Below are 24033 nucleotides of genomic sequence, written 5' to 3'. Positions count from 1 at the left end.
CGGGGAGTCTGCTTCTCTCTCTGACCCTCCCCCCTCTCATGCTCTATCTCATTCTCTCTCTCAAATAAATAAATAAAATCTTAAAAAAAAAAAAGCATCCCACTCGATTTCGGCACAGGTCATGATCTCAGGGTCATGAGATCAAGCTCAGCATCAGGCTCCGTGCTCAGCAGGGAGTCTCCTTGAGATTCTCTCTCTTCTCCCTCTGCCTCTGCCCCTGTTCACTGCGTGCTCTCTCTCTCGCACACATGCGTGCTAAAATAAATATATCTTTAAAAAGAGAGAGAGAGAGAATGTGGATGGAAACAGGATACAGGAGGTCACTCTAGCCATGAATATCACGAAATGAGGCTGGGGACATCCAAGGGTTCAGTGAAAGCACCAGGCCCCTGAACTTGACATCACCAATCATCAATGTCCCCATCAACAGCCAAAGATTCCGCCCCCCACGAGGCAGGCTGGGTGCCCTGGTGGACTCAGCAATTCCCCTGGTGGGGCTCTCTCCCAGAGAAATACTTAGGGATGTTCGCAAAAACCAGGCTTCTGGGATGTGTTGCTGCCGGAAGTGTTGTTTACAACGGCAAAACGCGGGGAACCACCTCCAGCCAACAACAGGGGCTCTGCTGAATAAAGTAGGGGCATCTCTAAGGTCAAAGGTTAAATAGCCATTGAAAATATCATACTGATGGATCTGGAAAGACATGGAGGACACAGGGATAGAGGGGCAGGTTGCAAGGCAAGAACAGGCTACAGTCCCATTTTAGTTCATGAAAGTGTATCAGGAGAAAAGCCTGGGAGATACATATCAAGATGCTAATGTGAGTTATCACCAAGTGATGAGATGAGAGTTCATTTGTGTCTTCTCCTTTTGCTTTTCCTCCTCTGAACACTGGGTAATAAAGTTATACAAATTAACAAATAAGAGAATGTCTGGGGAAATGGCCAGAGACGGGTGAGGAGTTGCTGGAGGGTGTGAGGAGCTGTCCCTAGACACAACAACTCCCTCAGCCGCCCTCAGCCCGGGGTGAACTGCTCCACATGGTGGGAACAATCTGCTCCAGCCACCCCGCCCTCTGGAAAGCAGCAGTGGCACCCGGGGAAGAGGGTGGCAGAGGCAGCGGGTCAGCGGGTCAGTGTGAAGGCTGAGCTCACTGAGCCTTCTCTCCCCCAGGCCCTGAGTACTCGGGCTCCCCATCCCCAGAGCCGCCTAGACAGAATGACTGGACTCATCCACCCCTCCTCAAACCTTCCCAAACCACCACCTGTCCCTGTCCCTCTGCGGTCTGGAAAGGGCTCCCTCTCTCCCTCCAGCCCTGCCTTGTCACCCCTGACAACTCCCAGTAGCCATGTGACAGCTCTGTCAACATGCACACTTGTGTTTATAAGAGCCCCACTGCACACTGTCCAATTTCTCCCTCCCTCCATCCCTCTCTCCCACTTTCCCTCTCTCTTTGTCTCTGTCAAACGTGGATGGAATGAGCCTCTGTTCCTAAACAGAAACACGGGCTGCTCAGAGAGCATGAGGGGCTCCAAAGTGGGCCCCAGCCTGCCAACAGCGGAGCCAGAAACTTCTCTCCACTTCCCCTGCTTTGGCAGGCCCCCAACCCAGCTCACCAAAGCTCCCCGGACCCCTCCCAGCAGCCTGGGCCAAGGAGGCATGGATAGGAACAGTCTCCTCCAGGAACAGGGGCACGGGTAACTGTCCCAAATGAGGGCATGAGGGACAGGAAATGGGAAGGGCCTACAGGAGGCAGCAGCTGCCCACAGCTGCCTAGCCAGGCCAGGACCTGCCCGCTTTGGGCTGAGCTGCAGCCGACACCCCCACAGCTCCAGCTCCAGCCAGCCCCATGTCTCACGGGCTCCACGGGCGACAACAGGCCCCAGCTGGTGCCCTGTCAGGGCAGCCGGGACATCATACACATGTGCACAGCTGCAGGCCAGAGGGCTGGGGGAGGGACAATATCCTTTGAAAGCTGACTGGCTTCCGAACTGTCTAGAGGAGGGTGAAGCCCCGAGATCTCCAGGCCTCCCACTCTGTAAAACTCCTCCTGAAACCTCTCTCCACTCTGCCTGGAGTGAGCCTCACCAGCCCAGGGGCCTCCTCCTGCTGGCCCTGTGCTGCAGGGCCCCGAGCAACTTCCCCATGTCCCCAGCCCTAAAATCACGCAGTAGGGATGGCGTGGTCCAAAAGCCTCTTCCAGATTCAAACAGATCTGGCTCCTAAGATTGGAGGTCACGCCCCAACTGCCCACTACCAGGGAAGGCGGTCAGCAAGGTGCGGGGGGCGGGGTGTTAGTGGGGTCCCTAGTGCTCAAACCTCTGCTTGGGGGGAGAATGGGGAGGGCAGGGTGGAATGTAGGCAGACTGAAAGACGTGGTCCGTAGAGCCTGGATGGTTTGTAAACAACTATGCTAGTCCAGAACTTTGTCAGATCATGAGTGAAGGCTGTCATCCCCACTGTGCCGCCGAGACTGGGACGTGGTCGCCATGGAGCCTTACGGGCGGTTTACACCCCACTGCCGCCGTGCTGTTGTCTGGAAACACGGCTTGCACTCATCCCTCCTTTAAAGCCACAGGGACCCGGGGCCCTGCCCACAGGCGCTGGGGTGCTGTGACTGGCCAACTTTGGGCAACTGTGCGCCTGGCGGTCTGAGCCCCCAGGTTCTCACAAGTGACCTTATGAGCAGGCGAATCCCAAGGATTCCAGAATGAAGACTAGCCTCACTGTGCCAAGCGAGCTATAAAGATGCTGCCGTGCCATCTGCAAACTGGGGTTCTCAACACCAGAGACCAAAAGGACAATCACAATCGCTTGGGTGTCTGCCATGCGGACGTGCGCCCATCAAAGGCACACTCCAGCTGAACGTCCCCATCCAAGCTGAGCGACAAGAGCCTTGTCATGGATGTGTCTTTACAAAATAAAAGTTAGCCTTGGCCTACGGTCAACATTTGTTTGGGGGTCGGGATCCGGTCCCTAGTGTATGAAGAGTTCGCCTTTCAGTATTTTCAGAGGCATCAAATAATGACCTCTGAAATGTTGCCAGCATTTATTGAGTCTTCTAATGTTGAAAGAAAGCAAAGCTTAAGTGAAGATCAAGAGAAGAGCCAGAAGCCAAGATTAGGTGAAGGGTTTGAACCAATATCTAAAGGACAGATGAAGAAGCTAATTAAACAGAAACAATGGAAAGAACAACGAGAACTCCGCAAACAAAAGCGGAAGGATAAACGCAAGAGAAAACAATTAGAGCGACAATGTCAACTGGAATCAACTCAGATGGAAATGACAGAAAATGTATCCGAAGAGATGTTGTTCACAGTACACTCCGCCTTATCGACTGCAGTTTTGACAGCTTGATGGTATTAAAGGACATTAAGAAACTTCATAAGCAAAAAAAAAAAAAAAAAGAAACTTCATAAGCAGATTCAGCAATGTTACGCAGAAAATCGACGAGCACGGCATCCCGTGCAGTTTTACTTGACAAGCCATGTAGGTCAGTTGAAAAAGAACACGGATGAAAATGACAAAGGATGGGTCAACTGGAAGGATGTCCGCATCAAACCAGAGGTTTTTTAGTGAATTCATAAAGAAAGAAGACCTGATTTATCCAACATCAGACTTACCTAATGTACTGAAATAATTAGATGAATCAAAGGCCTATGTGATTGGAGGGTTAGGTGAGTCCCATCACAAGGGACTCACATATAAACAAGCATCAGATCATGGAATTGATCGTGCACAGCTCCCCCTTAGAAATTTTGTGAAGATGAATAGTAGAAAGGTTTTGGCAATTAATCATGTGTTTGAGATTATTCTGGAATATCTGGAAACCAGAAAAAGGCAAGAAGCATTTTTTACTGTCTTACCCCAACAGAAAGGAGCTGTTCCCACAGACAAAGCCTGTGAAGGTTCTTTGCATAACAAGAAATCTGCCGGGGTTGAAGATGGATTGGACAGTGATCCCAGTGAGGAAGAAAATAGCAGAAATAACTAGAATCACCACATGAAGAAGAAAAGCAGGATAAAGAAAATAGCAATGAATCTAGAGTTAACTCTGTATCACACTAATGTCATCTGTTGTTTTTTGTTTTGTTTTTTGTTTTTTTAGCTTAAGGAAAACTTAAGGAGAAAAAATGAGGTGCTTCATAGAATATTCTAGTTGGGAGAAAATTTTATTTCCTCTTATTTCTGTTGTGAATTTTTAAAACTTTTTTTAGAGCTAAGTGATAAAAAGCCCTTATAAGAAAGTATTTTTGTTTTTGCATAAAATTTAAATGTTTAATTTTTAAAATAATTTTCTAAGTCTCAACAGTTTCTTGAGAATTTTACTTTATTGGTGAACCTCCATTCTCTTTTATTCACTGGATTATATTTTTTAGAATGTGCCTTCTGACGTTTCAGTTTTATTTTTTTATGTTTATATCAAGTGTCTTTCTGATTTATTGCCTACTTAGTTGTGGAGAGATATTCATAAATCTCCTGTAAGTCTACCAAAATGTTCTGTATGGGAGGCTACCTCCTATTTGCAGCTTTTTTATTGAACTCAGTTACTTCAAAAGAATGCAGTTATTTTAGGAAGAAGTATCAGACTGATAGGCTCAACAATTTATTTCTTTTGGACTATGGAGCCCATCTCTGTTCCTCCTCTGTGATGCCTTTTCGTGGTTCTAAAGCAATCACTGAAGAGTAAAGACTCTCCCTAATGTATTTTCTTAATTTCAATAATGGTGGTAAATTATTTCAATTACAAATGTAATTTTTCAGGCTAGATTATTTTAATAATTAAAATAGTATCAATTTTGTCTTAAATTTAAAAGGAAACAGCTCTTAGCTATATCCTTTTCTTCTCTATGTACTTCTGTTAAATAAAATATTTCTTGGTTCTTAAAGTGAATAAAGTTAACTTTATATGTGCATCTGTCTATTAGCATATAATATGCAAGCTAATATAACTATGTTTCTGTAAATAATCTAGGCATGTATGAAAAAATATATATAATTGTATATAAAAAAAAGTTAGCCTTTGTTTACCGCACAGGTTATCTTGTTCACAAAACAGTAACTGACGACATGTATTACTACATCACCAACTTGTTTTTTAGTGTTTTGATACCTCTCTGAATACAACTTGCTTCCTCTGTAAGCCTGCATAGTCTGTGCACTTGAAAACATTCTGGAAAGGGGGTCCATGAGTTTCTGCCAGATTGCAAGAGGGGCTCTTGGCACAAAAAAAAAAAAAAAAGAAAGAAAGAAAAAGAAAACGCTAATTTGAAGGAAGAACATTCTCCACCAAGCGTAGGTCCTCCTTCACCTTCTCCTTTGTGTCTGCCTGTTAACACTTCAAAGCCCCTACAAAGCAGTAGGCACCCAACAAACCCATAAGGTCCTGGTCTCACTATGTCCATTTTCAGAGGGGGATGGCTGACAGCAGTGGTTGACAACTGTTCCTCATCAGTTTGCCTTCCTGCCTCCTCACAGCTGACCCTGAGAACCAGAGCACGCCCCACACCCTCCCTCCCTCTTGGATCCCCACTCAGCCACTCCATTCTCTGCCAGAGCACCCCAGACACAGCCTCCCAGAGAGGGAGAGAGGTGCACGGTTTCCCACAGAGGGATCGAGGACTCCAGGCCCCATTTCACCCACAAAAGCCCTCAGCGACCAGCTAAGGAGCCACAGAATCATCTGGACTACAGCTATCATGACGTCTGAGGAAGTCCCCCCACACGGACACGCGTCCTCCTGCCTCCACACGCAGTCATTCCTGAAAGAAAAGAAACCGCCCTGTGGAATCCGTGGCAGGGAAGTGACCTTGTTTCCCCAGGAACAATTCAACATGAGCTCCAGCTCATCAACTGACTGCCTGATGCTACAGCACAAATGCTCAGGCTACAGAGTGATGAGCTTCTGGTCAAGGGCAGCATTCAAGCCGAGGAGGTTCAAGAGCAGACTCCTCAGGCCTCAGCCCAAAACACCTCGTGCGTCTAAGTCTGTTTCTGAAGAACTGAATCATCCCCGTTACGGTCTCAGTTTCCGCATCTGTAATCCAAAGCTCACAAGTCCCCACCTTCTTTGTCCCTGTCCCGAAGCAGCAGCCGTGACCTCCACGCTTGGCAAACCCTGCGGGCTTTTCCAAAGCAGAGTTTGGCTCTTGGGACTGAAGTGGAAAGCTGCACATCAGCTACTGACCCCAGCCCCATTCCTTTCTCCTCCCTCCCTGCCCACCGGGATGGACCCCAGACCCTCCTGCAAAATCCCAAGTCCCACCTCAGGGCATGTGACTCCAGGAACCACCACAACCAGCTGTCACCACAGGCCCCCAAAAGCAGCTTCCGAGCGGGCTACGCCCCTGGAGGCCAGCAAGTCCAACCCTCTCTTTCCACAGATGAGGAAACGGAGGCCCAGAGAGGGAACACAATGTGTTCCAAGTCACAGGGGCAGAATTGAAACCCGGAGCTCCCGCCTCCCACGCCGAGGCTCCCTGGCTGGGCCCCGCCCCCTCTAGCCTGAGCAAAGGGGAAGATTCTGTTGTGAGCACAGGGAGATGGTGTGGAGCAGATATTGCACGAGTGTGTAATTACGCTAGCCAAATCAGGGTGCGTGGTCACCCTGCCTGAGAGAGCCAGTGGCCCTCACTGCAGAGACGGGATGCCAGGAAGGCCAATGGGTGGGTCTCCGGGGGCAAAGCACTTGACATATAGTATCTCATTTAATCCTGACCCTAAAAAAAAAAAAAAAAAAGAGGTGTCAACTCTTACAACTTGGTACCACATTAACAAGAAATCCAATGAAAAATGAGTAAAAGATGGGGCACCTAGCTGGCTTGGCCAGTGGAGTGTACGACTCTTAATCTCGGGGTTGTAGGTTCGAGCCCCATGGTGGGGGTAAAGGTTACTTAAAAATAAAACCCTTTTTTTAAAATGAGCAAAAGGGGCGCCTGGGTGGCTCAGTCGTTAAGCATCTGCCTTCAGCTCAGTTCATGATCCCAGGGTCCTGGGATCAAGCCCTACATCGGGCTCCCCCCTCTCCCTCTCCCACTTCCACTGCTTGTGCTCCCTCTCTCGCTATGTCTCTCTCTGTCAAATAAGCAAATGAAATCTTTAAAAGTAAGTAAGTAAATAAATAAATAAATAAAATAAAAATGAGCAAAAGATTTGAAGGTATATGCAAATGCCAAATAAGTATATAAATATACACCTGGCAGCATTCATCATCAGGGAAACACACTAGACTAACAAATGTTAAAAGACTAACACCAGGGCGCCTGGGTGGCTCAGTTGGTTAAGCGACTGCCTTCGGCTCAGGTCATGATCCTGGAGTCCCGGGATCGAGTCCCACATCAGGCTCCCTGCTCAGCAGGGAGTCTGCTTCTCCCTCTGACCCTCCTCCCTCTCATGCTCTCTGTCTCTCATTCTCTCTCTCGCAAATAAATACAAAATCTTAAAAAAAAAAAAAAAAAAAAAGACTAACACTAGTAAGCTCTGGTGAGGATGTGCAGCAAAGTGGGTCTCAGATGTGGTCACTGAAGTGTAAGATCATACGGCCACTCTAGAAGACGGCTTTACCATTTCTAACGATCCAGCAATGTCACCGGGATGTGCTAGAGGTTTAAAACGCACACAGATTTCAAGGAGTTAGTACCAAAAAAAGTAAAATATCCCATTAACAATCTCTTATGTTGATACATGTCAAAATGATTCTATGTGGATATATTGGGTTAAACAACGTTATTAAATTTACATTCATCTATTTCTTTTCACATTCTTAATGTGACTAAAATGCCACAGGTGGCCCACGGGACATTTCTCCGGGACAGTGCTACTGAGTCTCCATGCTCCTCGGTCCAGCGGGCACCCCTCGGGCAGCGGGGGGCCGTCAGGGTAGAGCCCCACACCTGCTGCTGGTAAGAACTTAATGACCCTGTTCCAGGCACAGGGACTCCCCGGGAGGCACAGGGACTCCCCGGGAAGCCCGTGCCAGCATTCTCACTTATCAGACAGAGAAGTGGGGACTCGCGGAAGCTGCAAGTGACTCTCTAATGGCCTGGCACCTAGTTGGGGACACAGAGCCTCCGATTCCAGGAAGCGTGGGCTCTGGGGCCCAAGCCTGGAGGATTCATGTCTTCACCACTCCTTAGTGACTCTGGGTGTGTGGCTACCTTCCCCGGGTGTCAGTTTAGGAGGGGGGTCCCTGTGCCTCCTGAGTTGGGCTGTATGAGGCTGAAATCGGTGAGTGCCTAGAAAGCAACAGCTGGCCAGCCTGATGCACAGCAGGGGCTCCGACTCATCACCCCCCCACCCCCCCCACCCCCCCACCCCCGTCCCGTCCTCATGCATTTCTCTCTCCTCCTTCCCACGTCCCCTCCCTGCCACCACTGGATGTGAACCTCCCTGACGGGGCTGGGGGCCTCGCCCAGACAAGGCCTATTAGATGGAAGTGTCAAGAGGAATAGTTGTCTCAGCGGTCGGCTGGCTTCCATCCTGAGCAAGCAACAGGGCAGAGCGGGGTTAACACACAGTTCTAAGTCCCCATTTCACTCGGTCCGGTAGGCCGCTAGGGAGGTTTCCATCCGCTCTTGGCTGTCACCGTGAACCTGGAGAGCCCTGCTCTGTGTGGCTTTGGGCAAGTCCTCTGCCCACTCTGGAACTCTCCCCACAGAAGAACGGGTCTGCCCCCTCCTGCTCCGTCCCACCTCTGCCACCACCCGGGCCAGATCCCCCCGCTCCTCTTCCCCTCGTTCCCCCCACAATCCATCCCCCACGCGGCACCCAGAGGATCCTTTAAAACCCAGAATCAGGTCACACTGCAACATCCAGGCCTGTCCCCTGCTGAGGAGGCCCCGCCCCTCCGCCCTCACTCACCCCGTGTCCTCCTTTGCCTCCACGCTCCAGCCACAGGCCCCAGGGCCCTTCTTCTTCCAGCGCCCCAGGCCCACACCTCCTCAAAAAGGCTGCGCACCTACCACCCCTCTGCCTGGAACCTTCTGCAACTTGTTCACACGGCTGCCCCCTCCTGTGGTCTTGGCTCAAATGTCCCCGCTCAGGGAGGCCTCTCTGAGCCTCTGATGACGCCCTGCCCACAGCACCCCACACCACAGTCCCTGTCCATCCACGAGGCCTTTTATTTCTCAGTTGCCTCACTGACAGCGTTATACGTGTCACCTCAGTCTCCCCACCGCCTCCACCCCCCGTCCCTCTCCGGCAGTGCCTGCCTGGCCCACACAGCGGCCCTAGCACCAGGACAGCGGCTGGCAGATGCTCAGGAAATATTTATGAGAGGAGCATATGACCAGCCTCAGGCACCTGCAGCTTCTAGGCCTCCGAGAGGAGCGGGCAATGACACCGAGGAGCAGGTCTCAGTCCTTCACAAGACGGTGAGGGGGAAGTCACTCCCACCCAATACTCCTCTCCCCTGAACTGCCCTCCTCCCCCACCCTACCCCCGCCCTCCCACATTCCACCCACCCCCTCCAGGTTAAAGCCCAGTGCCTCCAGGAAGCCCTCCCTGACGACACACCCACACACCCCCCCCCCCAATACCCACAGCCCATTGTGATCATCGCAAGATGGAACACTCCATTCCCTTCCATGGCACGCTCTTCCTGGCAGGGGCCATCCTGTGTCCTTCCTGGCTCCGTCAGCTGCCTGGCTCAGGGGAGGGGCTGTACACATAATGACGGAACAAATCAGCTTCATCTCGTTATCTCCCCACCCCGCCTGGCTCCTCGGTGATGGGAACAAGGGCGGCACCCCACAACAAGGAGGCACAAAAGACAGGAAGGATGTTTACTTACTCCTGAGTGGGGGCACTGAGTGACTGACTTACTTTACTTTTGCTTATCCATCGCTTCTCGATTTCCACTGATGAACAGGATTACTTTGGGAACGTTGTTTTAAAGCCTAGTTATTTGTCACAGCCCCTCACCTAGGGCGCCCCCTCGCCCCCCCCCACTGTGCTCCTCCAGCTCTGTGTCTTTGTCCCCCGCCCGAGTCCCGCCGCCCATTGCCATCCACGTGCCCACGATAATCACTCCACTCATACAGCCTGGTGGGATTTTTCATGTCTTTGCAGGGTTTTTGTCCTTGCTAATGTCAACAACCTCAAAAGGAGGTGAGACAGGGCTTATGACCGCCCCCCCAACTTTACAGCAGAGGACGCAGCTAAGCAGGGCCAACGACAGGAATTTCCCCAGGCTCCACAGCTCAGTAGAGGCAGAGTCACGTGGCTTCTGCCGCATGGCCCATCGTCTCACATCTCTGAGGGTCACCCAAACCTATCCCTCCGCCACCTCCATCCCTCAGCCTCCTTCTTTTGAAAACTATGAGATCAGAATATAAAATAAAGCCACCAAGGGTCTGAGATCGCAGGAGAACTTCATCTGCTAAACTGCGTGTTTCCAAAACGTTTTCACTTTTTTTCTAAACTGAAAACACGAAGGTCTAAAAGCTAAAACCAGAAAGTGGAGGAATGTCTGGAAATATTACCACGTATGCAGCAGGTGAACTGTCACTGCGGGACGGGCCTGGAGTTTTGGGCTTCAGCCTGCAAGCAGCAGGGAGCCTCTGAGGGTCCAGGTTCTGGCCAGGGAGAAGTCATCCCTGTCACCCCCTGAGATGACACTGGGGTGGGCTTGGAGCCAGGAGTGGACAGAGTGGGCAGAGGGTCTGGGCAGCCCACTGAGGAGCTGTGGCAAGTGGGGGCCAGCAAGGGGCAGCAGGTCCCACTGTAGATGGAGCGCCCGAGCTGGGAGACGCCACAGGGTGGGGGCTAGCCTCCCTCCCGGCTCCCCTAACAGGCGGAGGACAGAGAAGCAGCTCCTGCCAGCTCTGTGGCCAGCCAACACCTTGGCCCTTGTCACCGCCTGCCCCAGCATGGCCCCTGAGGCTCCTGGAATTTGGGACCCTCAGGAAGGAAAAGGGTCCTTTCCAGCACCCCTAGCTGCCTGCCTCCAAGCCTGGGGAGCCCCACCACCACCTCTGAAATCCCCTGTAGGTCAGCTCTGCCCGACAGAAAGCTCTGTCTCTCCGGGAGCCTGGATTAAGGAAGGAGGAAAGATTATAATGAACATTCTGGAGACAAGTGGGAAATTTTGAATATGGATTTTGCATGTTGGATAAATAAGTTAACGCCTTGGGTGTGATGATATTGTGCATACTGTGCTCCTGGGAGACCCAAGATGAAGCGTCTAGAGATGAAGCACCTTGATGTCTGTCAGTTTTAGGTGGTTGAGAGACAGGGACAGACAGACAGCACAAGCAAATGGAGCGAACATCAGCCACCAACGAGGACAGACCCTAACTGTACGCTCCTCTCAACTCTTCTGGAGGCTTGAAAGTTTTCCAAATACAAAACTGGGGATGAAGACATTTTTTAAATGAAAGTTTAAAAAGTTAAGCTGCCTCACAAGAAGCAAGTCTTCCACCCATTCCCCCAGGCTCTCCCCCTTGAAGACGCAGGAAGCATCTCATCTAGAGGGAGGAGGTTCGTAGTCCGCAGGCCAAAGAGGTTGCTTGATCCCCTGCAGGTTTATTTTCCACTCTAATTAGCTGCCAGTACTTAAAAATCAAGGGGTTTCGAATACAAGTGCAGATGTCGGGGTTCTCCTGAAGTGGTGTGCAAGCCCAGGGCGCCGCGGCAGGGAGGCAGTCCTGGGGCCCTCCCTGGCCTCGAGGGGGAGGGCAAGGACTCCCTGGGGCGGCCCTGCATTCGCGGCATCCTCTCCACCTCTGTCACAGCATCTGCAGCCCCTCTGCGAGCCCCCAAGTCTGTGAGTCCCCTGGCCCCCCTGCCACCCTCTGGTGGGGGGAGCGTGTCTTCTCCCTGTGGCCCCAGCAGCCCAGACACAGGCCACACTTGCCGGGCAGACTCTGACCCCCTCAGGAGAGGCTGGTGCACCTCCCTTGTTCTGACTGATGCCACTGGGCTGCCTCCTAACCCCCTGAGAGCTTCTCTGCTCCCTCTTGCTGGCCCTGGGGCATGGGGCTTTCTGGTCCCAAGTCAAGACTGACCTCCCCCGGGGGGGGGAGAATCTCCCTGGGGGAGACTCCACAGTCCCGGAAGTGCTGGCCCCACTTCTCGGCCTGGGGCCGTCCTCGGGTTTGGCCAAAATGCCCACCATGCCTCCACCCCCTCCCTCCCTGCCATGTGTAGTAAACAAACCAGATGAGGGGCAGGAGCCCCCTCCCTACGTCCCCTCGGGTACCAGTGACCAGTCCCAGCTAATGGGACATAAGGGGCAGTGTCACGTGGCAAGTTCCAGAATCTTCCCTATGAGCCCCCCCTTTCCTCCCTTCCTCCATCCTGCTGTCTGGAACACAGATGTGACGACTGAAGTTTCACAGCCATCTTGAACCACGAGCGCGTGAAGCCACACCCTCGGAACGGGAGAGGTCAAGTTCCCCCAAGGAATCCGAGGAGTGGAACCACCACCCCAGGCGTGGGCTGCAAAGCTCTGGATTTGGACAGGACATAGAAATCAACTTCCATCTTGTATAAACCATTGTTATTTGGCTTGTCCTATTATTCACAGCCAAATCTAATCCTGACTAATGCACTCCATTATTTTTAGGTTTGACCCTCAGTGACCGCACACCACATGGCAACAAGACAGAACTTGCTTCTTTCCCCTCTCGCAGGAGAATGTCAAGTTTCCCTGCTCGTAAGAGTCAGGCAGAGCGACACCAGGATCCTGTGAGCCCAGCCCGTGCTGGGGTGTGGGGGTTCACAGAGTACAGATGACACGTCTCTAGCCACCAGGGCCCACAGGGTGGCTGAGGAGATGCACACAGGACACCACTAGAGCACCAAAGATTGCTAGATGGTGTGGTGCAGCAGCTCTCCCCAAGTCAGCCGCGGAGATTTAGAAAGTTCCAAGCAGCTAAATGTTTGTTCCATCCTATAGAGAGAGGCTTGGCCTCCATTGCTCCAAAAAGGCAGAGAGAGACTAACTACAGGTGTGTCCCCATCTGGAGTCTCTCTTTGGCCCTCCTGGGCTGTTCTGGAAAACAAAAAGGTGTTATCTGAATGGGAGGTGCCCTGCCTGTTGGATTTTTCACGGAGGAGCGAGAGGAGGGGATGTAAAACTGCCCAAGGAGGGCCCAGTCGGCTCCGGGAGGGCAGTCATTCTCCTGAAAGAGTATGAGGCACCGTCCATCTCCAGGTTCCATGCACCTGGGATTGGGGGAAAGGGGAGCCAAAACTGCCAGTGGGGAAGACCCCCGGGAGAACAGAGTTAAGAGGACGTGGACATGCTCACCTGCCCAGCTCCAAGAAGTTGGCCATCTGGGCATTTCAGTGTCAGCAGAAATCTAGAGTTTCCTGAGACCCCACCCAGAGCTCTGGGCCTGCTGATACTCACCTGGCCACTTCCAGGGACTGGGCCCCAAAGGGCCAGTGAGACCTTAGGCTGGACCCCCACTTCTGACCTCCAGTAATGTCATAAGGGCCTGAGGCATCCTTTCAAGAGGCTGTGCAAATCCATGACCCAGTGCTGGGGCCTGTCCCCAGCCCTCCACTTCTGTGGCTTTCAGTCTTGCCTGGTAGTCAAGATAACCCCCTTCCCACCCTCAGCACCCCCTATTGCCCTCCACATCCCCAACCTTCCAGGCAAATCCTGGTCCCAGATGCCCTACGGTACAGAGCAGCAAAAGCCCCAGGAGACGTTCCTCTCCAGCTTGGGCTTTCTGAGAGGTCTCAAGTTCAGCACAGCCCTCTCTGGACCATACTTCATTGCCATCTGGAAAGTGAGGGGGCTGGACAGGATGGGAGGCTTTCAAACATTTTAGCAGCTGAGCCCTTTCAATCCTTGATGAAAGTCCAGCGTGCAACACAGCCCAGTGTGTGATACAGCCAGAAGCAGGGCTACTCTGCCGGCGGCCAGCTCAGGAAGGGAGATGCAGAGCCTCCTGCCCCCAGCCCCACCACGGGGCTGCTCCCAGGGAGGAAAGCTCCAGAGCTACTGGCCAGAGATGCTCAAAGCCTCTTCCTGCTCAGACCTCCCAGGACACATCCAGCGGTTCCCTGCCCCTGTGCATCTGTCATCCCTGGTCCCAGAGCCAGGAACACCATCCATTCCCTCACCCCCTCATGCCCTCCACCAACGCCCGGTGGAAATGCCCCCTCTTCCTGCAAACCTTCCAGCGGGCAGCCTGGGCCCCACACGACCCCAGGCTGAGCTCCCTGGCCTGGTGTTTGGTAAGCACATGCTCCGTCTCCCTGCTCTGGATCCAGTGCTCCTCCAGGGCCCCCCCAGAGCCAAGCCCACCATAGCTGTAGGTCCCAAATGTCTTTTTCCTAAATAAATTTCACGTTCACTACCTCATTTCCGCTTCAGAACAATCCTCTGAGAAAGGCAGACGCACCGGCCACTGTGCCAGTCAGCAGATGGAAACACTGAGGCTTCAGAGAGTTCACTACGTGACAGAACAACAGAACCAGGCCTCTGGCTCCACAGCCGGGGCTCGTTCTACCGCATCAGCCTCCCACCCTCCCCCACTTCCCCTGACGCTACCCTCACTTTCCCAAGAGACGACGGGAAGCGTAAACCAGGGACCCGGTGGAAGGCAGAGAACAAGCTGGACCCCGAGAAGAGGACCCCCTTCCAGGGCCACAGCCTGTCATGTGCACCCCAGGCAGCCAGATGCCTGGGGAGGGTAACAATGGAGCTAAAAATAGGGCAGGAGGCTGAGTGGCCAGCTGCCGGAAACATCTGCCTCAGCTGCAGAACAAACATGAGGGAAGTCACCACTGAGGGGTCCCCTACTGTGGGGCAGGGGACAGCTGGGGGCGGGGGAGGGGAGGGTAAAACCCTCAGGTCTGCACCCAGGGCAGGGGCCTTGTGGCTCCACACACACACACACACACACACACACACACACACACACACACACACACACACACACACACACACACACACACACACACACACACACACACAGTGTAAATCCACCTTGTGCACCAACACGTATCTCGTGGTCGGAGTCAGATGCACCTTCGAGTCCCCAGTCTGTTCCTCTCATTTTACAGAAGAGGACACTGAGGTCCAGAGCAGGCCAGACAACTGCCCAGAGGCAGCTGGACAGCAGGGCGAGGACCGGGGGGTCTCTGACCCTCGCCTCTGCAGGTCCCGGCCCATCTGCCTCCCTTAGCACGTCCATGCAGGGCCGGGAGGAAGAGCTCTCCTGCCCCACAGAATGAAGCACGCCAAGCAGAGGAGACAGATCAGCATAAAAGACTTCAGTTTAGACTCAAGGAGGAACTACAGAGCGATCCATGACTTCTGCCAAGCAGACCCAGCCTCCCCTTCTAGCCTCCCGCTCCCCAGCCCCCACCCTTGTTCTCTCAACTCTAGCCAAAGAAACTCTTACAGTCCCAGGCACAGACATCTCAACAGGCCTTTGCAAATAATTAGCCACAATAACAAAAATAATAATAAAGCGGAGGTGCATCTTACTAGGCCAGGGGATTAGGTTGGGGTGTTCTAGAATCTCTGTAAGGCAGGAACCGTGCCTTCGGAAATCCCTACTATAACCCATGAAGGACAAGCCTGGGCCAGCTCTCCATGGGTCCAACGCAGTCAGCTTTCCCTCTAGCGATGATGATACAGAAGCCAGTGTGTTCTGCTGAGCGGCAGAGGAGGTTGAGAGCCACACACGGCCTCACGCTCATTCACTCCACAGCTTCCTGCCCCGCGTGCTCCCTCTGCCTAGCAGACCCCCATCCCCTCAACCAGGGAGCCTCCTTCATGTCCCCCAGGCCACATCCCACATGGCCATTGCCTCCATGAAGCCCACCAGGCCGGGGCCGGGGCTGGCCTTCGACCATACCCCGGTGCTTGGCACAAAGTAGCCCCTTGAATGAACAAAACTGGACAGATGTCTAAAGAACAACGAAAAAAGACCAGCTCTGTGGGTGTCCATGCTGTGAGCACACATGAGACAGCACTTTAGCCCAGGGCCCAGGGCACAGCAGGCGCTCTGTAAACGCAGCCCTGTTTGAACCAGCATAAGAAAATGGGGCCCGGGGAAGGACGCTGACCCCTGGGTCCCACATGGCAGAGAAGGTTAATGAGGAAGGGACATGAAGGCCAGAGGCTGTGGAGAGCCCTTCAAGCCCGGCATGGGGGAGGGTGACTCTGAGGGCCCCCGTCTGAGAAACAGACCCCACCCCTGCAGGAGACTTGCCTGGCTGAGACCCCTGGGTCTCTCCCCTTTAGCCTCTCTCTCTCTCTCCCCTTGCCTCCCAGAGGAACAAGAAGAAAGGGGCACCTCAAAAGTCCCCTGGACTCCTCATTCACTCCTAAGGACTGAACACATTAGCAGATTGAGCAGGATTTGAAATCACAAATGATGAACTAACCCCCAAGTGGCTTACACCTCCACCTCCCACCCCAGGGTGCGCTTTCAGGTTCGTTAGGGGGGAGAGAATAATTGTGGCAGTGGGCAAGACATCCCAGAGCCCAGGGGAGGCCCAGGCCCTGTGCAGAAGCCATTCCCCTACCACCTGATCCACAGCTCCCACCATATGCTCCGCAGAGCTGGGGTCCCCAACGCCTTCCAGGTGTCTTCAAGGTCAAGACTAGTCTCAGGACAGTACCAAGTATCATCGCCTTCTCACCATGAGTGAGGGCATTGATGGAGCAAAAGTTACGGGTGAAACTCAGCAGGAGGTGAGACTCAGCAGGAGGCATGGCACGGGCCCCCAACCAGGCTGCCCGTCACTCACAGTGACAAAATATGCCAGTGTCACTTCAGAAGGTCTTTGAGGAGGGGCACCTGGCTGGCTCAATCAATGGAGCATGCAACTCTTGATCTAAGTGTTATGGGTTTGAGCCCCATGTTGGGTGTAGAGATTACTTAAAAATAAAATCTTAAAAAAAAAGTCTTGGGGCTCCTGGGTGGCTCAGTCGTTAGGCCTCTGCCTTTGGCTCAGGTCATGATCCCAAGATCCTGGGATCGAGGCCCACATCAGGCTCCCTGCTCAGCGGGAAGCCTGCTTCTCCCTCTCCCACTGCCCCTGCTCGTGGTCCCTCTCTCGCTTTGTCTCTGTCAAATAAATACATAAAATCTTTAAACAAACAAACAAACAAAAGTATTTAATCAAGCAGCAAAACTAATTTCACTGAAGCTCAGCCCTTGAGTACACGTCTGTTTACTATTCTGTGTGATGACAGCGTGTACCGGGGCTGGTCCGGGGTACGACAGATGTCTGGGGGAAAGGCACCTGTGAGCCTGTCTGAGCTGTCAGCTGAACTAGCCTCTCTGTTCACAGAAAGGACAGCCGACAGCCAGCCAAACACCGGTTATTCAGAATTGGGTATCTGGCAGAGATTATCTCAAAAGTGAACAAGGTGAGCCTGTCCTTTCAAGGATCACGGTTGCCAATGATCAAGTTTGAGTTTTAAGGGAAACAATTGAATTTTGGAAAATTTGCATCAGACATCGTGAGTCTGACAGCTTCCCCAAACACAAAGACTTTGCAATGACACGGGTGATGATGTTAACATACGTAATTTCTGGATGTTGCTGAAATTAAATGTGTCCACATTTAGAAGATCCGTATAACTCCGTGAACCAATATTTTCCCAATGGCTGATATGTGATGTTACAAAACCACACCTGTGTCAAAGATCCTTTCAGGGTGCAAGAGAGTCTGATGGCTCTTAATGAAACGAATTATGAAAAATTCATTAATATGATTGCAGACTCTACATTTCAAATGACCTTTAAGAAACTGTAACATGTTGAATTGTTATGTAGTCTCAAGAGAAAATATCCAGAGGCTAATAAAATATTCTTCCCTTTTCCAACCACTTATCTGTTTGAAGCTGGATTTTGTTTCATATACTTCAATCAAAACAACGTATCACAAACAGTTGAATGCAGGAGCAGATATGAGAATCCAAGGGTCTGTTATTAAACCAGACATGAAAGTGATCTGCAGGGGCTCCTGGCTGGCTCAGTCCGTAGAGCATGCGATTCTTGATCTCAGGGTCATGAGTTTGAGCCCCACGTTGAGTGTAGAGATTACTTTAAAATTTTTTTTTTAATCTTTAAAGTGATTTGCAAACACACTGTATTTGCAATACAATGCCACTCTTCCCATTGTATTTTGTTTTGGAAAACATAGTTCAGTTTTCAGGAAAAAAAAAACTTATCTATGTTAACACATAATGGGTTTGCTATTATTTTTCAATAAATTTACACATGTATTTTTTAAATATATTCAGTTTTAATTGCTAATACGGTAAATATCAGTTTACGTATATAACCCACATAAACAGAAGTTCTTTGGAGTCTTCAATTTTTAATAGTGTAAAGGAAGGAGGCCTGAAGCTAAAAAGTTTGCAAATAGCTATGATTTAACTCCCATAAACCCTTTGGTTAACATGTACTAGCATCAGTCCCATCTTGCAGGTACAGACCCCGAGGTTCAGAGAGTCTGGGTAACCTTCCAAGGGCACACTCTCACCCTCCAAACTACCCCTCCCCTAACATCATGCCCCTGAAGGAAGTGCAGAAGGATGACCACTGACATAGTAGAAAGGAAACCACATAAGTGAAAGAAGAGAATTTGGGGGCAGAAAAGAACTTGCTATACAATGCTAGGAAGACATACAGTTAAACATCAGTAGATCAAACTACATAAAAAACGGTCAGCTTTGGGCCGCCCAGCTGGCTAAGTCGGTGGAGCCTTGACCTCAGGGTTGTGAGTCCAAGCCCCATTTGGGTTTACAGATTCCTTAAAAAGAAAAATCTTTTACAAAAATGGTCAGCTTTTAACCAACACAGAAAAACCACAAAGCTTAAAGGCAAATGATAAACTGGATAAAGATATTTTTGACATATTTTTTATCATTTATCATATTCGATATGGCTCTTTTCAAGCAGCAAAACAAGTATGTCTTGAGAGTATAATAGACCCAAAAAAACCCCAAAAACCCAGCCAAGAAATACAAATGGACAATAAATGTGAGAAAAAGACGTTCGACCTCACTTGTAATTTAAAAACTTGAGGGCGCGTGGGTGGCTCAGTCGTTAAGCGTCTGCCTTCGGCTCAGGTCATGAGCCCAGGGTCCTGGGATCGAGCCCCGCATCGGGCTCCCTGCTCTGCGGGAGGCCTGCTTCTCCCTCTCCCACTCCCCCTGCTTGTGTTCTCTCTCTCGCTGTCTCTCTCTCTCTCTGTTAAAAAATAAATTTAAAAAATCTTTAAAAAAAATTAAAAATAAATAAATAAAAACTTGAAAGCATGAGGGGCACCTGGGTGGCTCAGTCGGTGAAGCATCTGCCTTCAGCTCAGGTCATGATCCCCGGGTCCTGGGATTGAGCGGGCTCCCCGCTCAGTGCAGAGTCTGCTTCTCCCTCTGCCTCTCCTTCTCTCTCTTGTGCTCTCTCTCTAACAAATAAATAAAATTTAAAAAAAAAAAAAAACTTGAAAGCATGAAATGCCCCATCTTGCCTCTCATGGTATCAGATACAACAGCATGAAAACACCCAGCGTCCAGGTGGGTGCCAGGGACGGGCTCCCTCCGAAACACCTGGCAGGATGCACCTTGCGCTACTCCCTAGAGGCCAATCTGGCACTCATTCTAAAATACCTTAACAACACACAACCCTTTGATCCGGCAATTTCCCTATCAGCTGCTTCCAAAGAAATAATCAGAGATATGGCCACAAAAATGTTTGTCATAGCCTTGCTTAGTTTAGTCAAAGCCTGAAAACATCTTTCACATCAATCGTGGTCAAAGTCTGCTGTATCGCGTATGTCATCGTGTAGTCATTAAAATGGACACAGTGTCAGATGACCATCACTTAACAGAATGTGGAGGGAAAGAAGCCAACACACTGTCTGATTCTGTTCGTCTAAAACTCAAACACAGGCCAAACTAATCTGTGGTGTTGGAAGTCGGACAAGACGTGCCATTTGGAGCAGGAAGGAGGGGATGATGATGAGGTGCAGGGATCCGGGGTGCTGGGGGGCTTCTGTTCCTTGGCCTGGGGGAGGCTGTGAAGGCTGTGCTCGTTTTGTTTTGTTTTTATTTATCTATTTGAAAGAGAGAGAATGAGAGAGAGAGAGAGAGCACATGAGAGGGGGAGAGGGTCAGAGGGAGAGGCAGACTCCCTGCCGAGCAGGGAGCCCGATGCGGGACTCGATCCCGGGACTCCGGGATCATGACCTGAGCGGAAGGCAGTCGCTTAACCAACTGAGCCACCCAGGCGCCCCAGGCTGTGCTCATTTTGTATAATCATCAGGGTGGGTACTTGTGATGTGCCTACTTTTCTGACCATGGGTTAAACTCTAACTTAAAAGTTTCAAAAGCAAGAAGTAACAGTTTATTTACTCACATAGGAAAATATCTATTGTGTGTTTAGTTACCAGAAAAAGACACAGTATACACAGGTGCGCCCACACATACATACACACAGGAAAAACTTCTGGAAGGATAAATCTCAAAACATGCGTGGTGAGATATGGTTATCACTGGAAAGTGGGGTCACAGATGGTTTTTCTAATCTTCCTGCGTATCTTTGTTTTCTCTGTTGTTTTTTTTTAAGATTTATTTCTTAGAGAGAGAGTGGGGCGCACCCTCGGCGGGGGTGTAGGGACAGAGAGAGAGAGAGAGTGTGTCAAGCAGACTCTCCACTCTCTGCAGGGAATCTGCCACGGGGCTCAATCCCAGGACCCTGAGATCATGACCTGAGACCAAGAGTCAGACACTTAACCGAAGGCGCCACCCAGGCACCCCTCTCTAACGTTTCTATGATGAACATAAACTATTGATAGAAAAAAGAGAGAAAAACCACAGAACTACACAGTATGGCCACTGACAGCAACAACCCTGGTTCTGTATCATCAACCTTACAGCCCAAAGAGCCCCTGACCCCACCGGAAAAGCTCAGAGGACTAGGTGTTCCTGAGTTGCCACTGACAGAAAGCTAAACACCTTCCCATAGAAATCATTAGGATCTCGGAATCAGAAAGACCTGGGTAGACCCCAGCCCTGCCCCCCAACCAGAGGCCTAGGCTACCTCCTGAGCCTCAGTTTCCCTGTGGTGGAGAAAGGGTTAAATGAGGTCATCGATGTCCAGGCCTGACCCAGTCAGTGCCCAGAGCATATGTGATCCACAGCCTCCCCCAGGTTCCACAGAAGAAATGGGGGCCCAGGGGGCTGAATGACAGCCCTGGGGGCACCTGTATAGCCCCCCTGGCCATCCACACCCCCAGAATACAGTGCTGGCTGGACACTGGACTTGACCTCAGGTAGCCTCCCCTGGAACTCACACCCATCATCCCCATGAAACCTCCACGTGGAAGACCAAGGCAGGAAAGGTGGGTGGCTGATCCAGACAGGAAGTGACCTCGCCGGATGAATGACAGGCCAACATTCCACCGTGAGCCCCACCTGCTGGGGACCTTCGGGGTCATGGGAGCCAGGAGTGGGTGGGTACACGGAGGCCAAGGAGGAAACAGGATTTACTGCAGAAGGCCAGGCACATGGCAGACCCCCCGGCAGGGAAGTGACTTCATTTCACACTCTGTCGCCCTTGTTTCCGTCCCTGACATGGCAGGGAGTTAACCCTGAGAGGGCCATTCTCCCCTGGGCTCTAGCCAACTCCACACAAGCCAGGGGGGAGAGAATCCAGGCTCTCTCCTCTCCCCCATTCCTGGGATCCCCAATCCACAGAGAAGGAAAATGAGGCTCAGAGAGGCTGACCACAAGACAGGAACTCCAGGACCTTTCTCTCTACACTGAGCTGCACAGAGGAGGGAGATGTTAATTCAGGCTCAGGAACTCAGGGAAGGCTTCCTGGAAGAGGAGACCACTGAGCTGGGCCTTAACAGAGGAGCAACATTTGACAGACAAGAAAAGCATCCCACATGGAGGAAACAGCACAGAGAAAGAAATGCTTGGCACTGTACAGAGGTACTTGTGAGGCCAGAATACAGGACAGGGTGGGGTTGGGCTGAAGCTCAGTTGCCTTGCGGACTGTGCCAGAGAGTCAGGATGTTGCTCTGTGGGGTGACTATTGCGCACCCTGGGGCAATAGTAGAGTTGCATGATGGTGCCCTGTGTCAACCTAAGAGGACTGCATGGAAGAGGCAACACATGGAGAAACCATCTTGGCAAGGGCTAGCTACTACTCTTGGCACCACTGGGGCCCAAAGCTCGGCAGACCTCACCGCCACCACCACCACCACCACCCAGCATCCCCAACTACACTGGGTTTCTCTGCAAAGGAGAGGGAAAGAAATTCATAGTACCAATAATAGTGCATGCCAAGCTATGTATCAGACGCCAGACCATGGCGTAGCAGGGCGCTGAGGACACAGACTGTGTTCCAGCCTTAGCACCACGACCACCGGCTGTGTGATCTTGACAGAAACACTTCACCTCTCTCAGCTTCAACACCTGTCAGATGAAGACAAGGCCCGTGGCGCTCTGAGGATTAACTGAGAGAGTTCCTGGGCACGCCCACCTGAGCATCCACAGCCAGGGTTCAGCCAACATTCGCTGCCACGTTATCCTTCCAAACTCCCCCATGGGCTACGTCTCGTGGCCGTGCTGAGCCATGGACAGGCTGAGTGGAGTGGCCTAGATCACATGGCAAAGAAACAGCAGAGCCAGGATTCAAAGTCAGGCTCCCTAACACCCACGCTGATCCCGGCCCATCAGGCAAAACAAAACCTGAAACCCTAAAACCTAAAACGCTCCTGCTGCGGCTCTCCAGGCCTCTGGGCGGCTTCCAGCCAGGGAAGAGATCCACCACCTCAAACCTCCAGTGACCATGGGAAGGGCAGGGAGAAAACACCAGGGCACAGCAGGGGAAGAAAAATATTTTGAAGTTTCTCCCTCTTCCTGTTTATCTATCCCCTTGATCCAGCTCCTGGTAGCTGTTTGTGCAGGGAAAGTTCTGCCAAGAGTGACATCCTGCCGTCGGCTACCCTGGACCCAGCGGCCCCTGCCAGCCTTGGGCTGGGGGCACTGAGAACCACATCCCTGCCAGCCGCTGCCAAGGCCAGGAAGGCTGCTTCATAAAGGGGCTTTCGACAGAAGCTGGGGCCCGGGAACAGGGACCCGGCCAAGGAGGAGGGGCCGCTGCTGCTATCTCCTCGGCACCTGCTGGCACCGATCAGCTCCACGCTGAGCTGCAGAGAGATGACGGACAAGGATTTAAGGAAAGGATTCTGAGCCTGGCCTGGGCACTGCAATGGGCGTGGGACCGTGGAGCATGGACTGTGTGGTCAGGCCGACCTGGCAGCCAATCCTGGCTGACCGACCGATGACTTGCTATGTGACCTTGGCCAAGTCACTGAGCTTCTCTGAGCCGAATCCCCTTATCAGTAAAATGAGGATAATATTGGAACCTACTTCATAAGGATGTGGTGAGGATTACATGAGACAACACAGGGAAAGGGCTGGCCCCTCGTAAATGTGAATAAATGTTATTTATTCCCACACCCACCATCAAGCTAACACTCTTGCTCAATCCTGAAGATCTGAGGTACCTTTAAAATAAGCTCAGGGGCACCTGGGTGGCTCAGTTGGGTCACTGTCTGCCTTCAGCTCAGGTCATGATCCCAGGGTCCTGGGATCGAGCCCTGCATCGGGCTCCCTGCTCAGCAGGAAGCCGGCTTCTCCCTCTGCCTCGGCCCCTCCCCCGCGGCTCCTGCTCTCTCTCACTCAAATAAATAAATAAAATAAGCTCAAGAGAACAATTATAGCTTCAAAAAAGGAATGAAATTCTGACACATGCTACAACATAGATGAACCCTGAAGCTATTAGGCTAAATGTTTAAATAAGCCAGACATGAAAGGACAAATACTGTATGAGTGCACTTACATGAGGGACCTAGAGCAGTCAAATTCACAGAGACAGGAAGTAGAAGGATGGCTGCCAGGCGTCGGGGGAGGGAGGGTGATGGGGAGTTAGTGTTTAAGGGGCACAAAATTTCAGTTTCAGAAGAGGAAAAAGCTCTGGACATGGTGGTGACAGCTACACCACAGTGTGAACGTACATAATGCTACGGACCTGTACAAT

At 51.5% G+C, this 24033-nt stretch overlaps 1 protein-coding gene and 1 pseudogene across 6 annotated transcripts in view; one reads left to right on the top strand and one right to left on the bottom strand.

The window, feature by feature from the left end:
- Window positions 1–9402, bottom strand: part of PALD1 (phosphatase domain containing paladin 1) — a 103710-nt gene extending 94308 nt beyond the window's left edge. For all 6 annotated transcript variants that reach the window (XR_003519759.1, XM_027592567.2, XM_027592592.2 and 3 more), the window contains exons 1-3: window positions 8858–9402; window positions 7467–7596; window positions 6578–6717 (exon numbers count right to left, since the gene is read on the bottom strand). The gene's annotated coding sequence lies outside the window, so the exon portion shown is untranslated. The remainder of the gene's footprint in view (window positions 1–6577; window positions 6718–7466; window positions 7597–8857) is intronic.
- LOC113921684 lies at window positions 2974–5737 on the top strand (annotated as a pseudogene).
- Window positions 9403–24033: the final 14631 nt, after the last annotated feature.

The sequence above is a fragment of the Zalophus californianus genome, chromosome 15, assembly GCF_009762305.2.
Source record: "Zalophus californianus isolate mZalCal1 chromosome 15, mZalCal1.pri.v2, whole genome shotgun sequence".
Classification (NCBI taxonomy): Eukaryota; Metazoa; Chordata; class Mammalia; order Carnivora; family Otariidae; genus Zalophus; species Zalophus californianus.
The sequence above is the reverse complement of the archived record's forward strand: the minus strand, read 5'-3'. Positions and strand labels throughout refer to the sequence as shown.